Source organism: Triticum dicoccoides, chromosome 5B (assembly GCF_002162155.2).
Source record: "Triticum dicoccoides isolate Atlit2015 ecotype Zavitan chromosome 5B, WEW_v2.0, whole genome shotgun sequence".
NCBI lineage: Eukaryota > Viridiplantae > Streptophyta > Magnoliopsida > Poales > Poaceae > Triticum > Triticum dicoccoides.
Genome location: NC_041389.1, coordinates 254,472,677 through 254,476,623, shown reverse-complemented (window position 1 = coordinate 254,476,623; position 3,947 = coordinate 254,472,677). Strand labels below are relative to the sequence as shown.

At 51.8% G+C, this 3,947-nt stretch overlaps 1 pseudogene; it reads right to left on the bottom strand.

Annotated features, from left to right (window-relative positions):
- The window catches only part of LOC119309363, a 39,369-nt pseudogene extending 36,434 nt beyond the window's left edge, over positions 1-2,935 (bottom strand).
- Between the last annotated feature and the right edge of the window lie 1,012 nt (positions 2,936-3,947).

Genomic DNA, 3,947 nt, shown 5'->3' with positions numbered 1-3,947 from the left:
CTCCGGGTGCTGGCCCAACCTGGGGGATGTCCGGCGCCCCCTGGGCAACCAGGGTCTATGCCCACCCGATGTCTTGCTCATCCGGTGTGCCCTGAGAACGAGATATGTGCAGCTCCTATTGGGATTTGTCGGCACATCGGGCGTCTTTGCTGGTCTTGTTTTACCATTGTCGAAATGTCTTGTAAACCGGGATTCTGAGATTGATCGGGTCTTCCTGGGAGAAGGAATATCCTTCATTGACCGTGAGAGCTTGTGATGGGCTAAGTTGGGACACCCCTGTAGGGTATTATCTTTCAAAAGCCATGCCCGCGGTTATGTGGCAGATGGGAATTTGTTAATATCCGGTTGTAGAGAACTTGACACTTGACTTAATTAAAACGCATCAACCGCGTGTGTAGCCGTGATGGTCCCTTTTCGGCGGAGTCCGGGAAGTCAACACGGTATTGGGTTTTGTTTGACGTAAGTAGGAGTTCAGGATCACCTCTTGATCATTGCTAGCTTCACGACCGTTCATTTGCTTCTCTTCTCGCTCTTATTTGCGTATGTTAGCCACCATATCATGCTTAGTCGCTGCTGCAACCTAACCACTTTACCCCTGCCTTACCCATTAAGCTTTGCTAGTATTGATACCCATGTTAATGGGATTGCTGAGTCCTCGTGGCTCACAGATTACTACAACAACAGTTGCAGGTACAGGTTATGTGATGATCATGACGCGAGAGTGATGTTTGCTTGTTTTGGAGTTCTTCTTCTGCTTCTTCTTCGATCAGGGGATAGGTTCCAGGTCGGCAGCCTGGGCTAGCAGGGTGGATGTCGTTTGAGTTTCTGTTTGTGTTTCATCCGTAGTCGGATGGTGCTCTTATGTAAGATGATGTTGTATTTGTGTGGCATTGTATGCCTTTTGTATGTATCCCCATCTATTATGTAATGTTGTTGTAATGATATCCACCTTGCAAAAGCATATCAATATGCGGTTCTATCCTTGGTGGGACCTTCGAGTCTCTTTAGGATAGTATCGCATACTGGGCGTGACACACGTGGCGTCATAACAGTAAATGGAAACACCGAACGCTCCCTCCATACAGAGGAGCACACAGCCGCCCTAGCAGCAGAGGTACAGAGTGGCCTTCTCAAGCAGAACCATAATCCGGCTGCCGAGCCCCTGGACATCACCAAGAGGGTCCAGACCACACTGCAACAGGATAGCTCGGCTCGTCAAGAGCTCGATTAGCAATGCAGCCTCCGTCCCAGTCCCGACTAGGTCTCTTTTATACAAGCCTCCTTCAATGGCCTGATTACTGGTCCTGTCAAAGGACAAGTACACCAGATTGGCATAGAGCACAGGCATACAGCGGAAGCCCTAGAGGACAATCCAACGATCACTCCACCTGTTTTTCAGTACCCAAATGCAGCTCTCCTTTGGTTATGGCATGTTAAATAGCCGGTCGCTTCTCGCACTATTTGTATAAATGTGCTTTGACGCATTAACCCAACTATAATGGAAACAGTTCACGGCCCAAGTCAAGGGGCCCCAGATACTACCTCTGGTCTCTTTCTATTTTCCTTTGCCATCAATTACTTATATTCTCGCACCCGTGCACTTTGGTACGTTTCATATTTGCCAGGGGCTCCCCATCGCCCCATAATACGGCAACAAAGTCCAAACACTTCTTATAGATAAGTTCGGCACCCCGAATTTAGCATTATATGCATTGGCTCTGAATCATGTCTTTGGTCAATAGTTGGGTTGCCCGGCTCCTGTGCTTGCTATCCTATGTTCCTCTACATCGGCTAGGGTAGTAAAGGGAGAACTACTGCGATTGTGCCCTGGTCTAAACCGGATGAGCACCTCAATAGAGAAAGCCGAAAACTGACTGTCATGATGCGGCGAGAGCCGGTTAGCTGTTCGGAGGTCACAAATCGTTGGAGATTTTTTCCGCATTCCGCGAAGGATCGGTACTTCCCGGCCAGACGCTGACAGCACTCTGGTTCATATACCAGGGGCTGCGCCCATGTTTTATTATAAAATTCCTATGGCTAAGTGAGGGCGTTTAAGCCGCATAGTCTGATTACCTGGTTCATTGCGCTAAACAACTCCTTCAAGGACCATATAATTGGATAAGATTGTTTAGATTCCATCCCAGACACCTCCATACTACCTACATGAGGGCAGAAGCCGACGACTGGCCAACCCTCAGATTCCATACAACACGGCCGCACAAGAGGAAACAATTAAAACATAACAAACATTATATTACAAACCGGCTTTGTTTTTATCATACAAGGCAAGGACAAAACACGAGTGTATTCATTCGAAAACAATGTCCTGCCCGCACTGCGCTACTGCAAGTCGAGACCCTTCTAGGACATCCGCAAAATATCGCTCGGGTGTGCGGTGCTCCTTGCCCTCTGGCGGCCCCCAGGCCACCTCGACGGTGTCCATCTTTGCCTACCACATCTTGCAATGGGCGAAGGCCATGCGGGCACCTTCGATGCAGACTGATCGCTTGACGATGTCTAGCCGCGCACAGGCTTCCACCACCCGCTTCATGAGGCCAAAATAGCTGCTAGGTATAGCTTCGGCTGGCCACAGCTGGATTATTAAATCCATCATGGCCAGTTCGACCACCCTGTGCAGCTCGACCAACTGTTTCAGTTGATCGGTAAAGGGCACCGGATGTTCTGGCGCAGCATACTATGACCAGAACAGCTTCTCCATGGAATTCCCTTCTCTGGCTCGGAAGAACTCCGCAGTATCAGACACGCTGCATGGTAGACCCGCAAAAGCCCCTGGGCAACTCCGAATCTGGGTTAGTAAAAGGTACTTCCTCTCTGCATACTTGCTTTGCATGTTAAAAGCCTTACCCACGGCGACCTTCTTGGCCTCCTGCATCTCCTGGAGAGCGTCCCGGGACTCATTCCGTGCAGTCTCCATGCTCTGGCGAGCCTTGGTAAGTTCGGTCTCTTGAACCGACGCCTCCCGCTCCAAGGCTTCGCACTTCTTCACCGCGTCCTGAGCTCCTGGTGGACCTCGCTGACCCGGCCCTTGAGCTTCTTACGAGCGGCTTGCTGCTGGACAACCTTCCCCTCGGCTTCGGCCAGGGCATTTTTCAGGGCCTCGACCTCGCTCGCCTCCCCTACCCATATTATGACACTCCAGTCAATACTCACCGCTTATACTTTCCGAATACACAGCAAGTCGTCACTCACCTTGCTTCTCCTGGAGCTGAATCTTCACCTCGCCGAGCTCGTTCTCGGCCTGCTCCAACCTCTACTTCAGTTCAGAGACTTCGGCAGCATGCGAGGTAGCGGCCAACAGCGCGCCTACTCATTCATACATATCAAGTTAGTGTCCTACAAAGGGTTGATCCTCTGTCCAGCCTTTCTTTCCGAACACCGGACAGTGTCTCAGAGGCTACTGTCAGCATGGGGTGTTCTCTTTTACATGACTTACCTCAAAACCTGTCAACAGATTGTTGCAGGCCTTGTTTAGTCCGCTCTTGACGGACTGAACCTTCTCGATCACCGTACCCATAAGGACACGGTGCTCGTCCACAATGGAGGCGCCTCGTAGCGCCTCCATCAGGTTATCCGGTGCCCCTGGTTGGACAGGGGCCATCGGTGGAATTGGAGCACCCCCTTCCTTCGAAGGAAGGCGCGCGCCGGATTCCGGGGCCGTATCGGTCCCCGGAATCGTATTCAGCTAAGGGTCGAACTGAATATGTCCCTCCTCGCTAGTCTCCATGGGGATCTGCTCCCCCATGTGTCCGGCAGCGGAGGTCTCGCCTTGCGGCGCCTCCTGGACAGCGTCCTGGGGCCCTCCCTGGCTCGGAGCGGTCCTGTGGGACAACACTTTGGTGTCATCCTTGGCCTCGGGGGAATAAGCGGGCGGCGGCGACATGCTGGCCATTTCCGCCAGATCCAACGAACCTCCGGATGAGGATCGC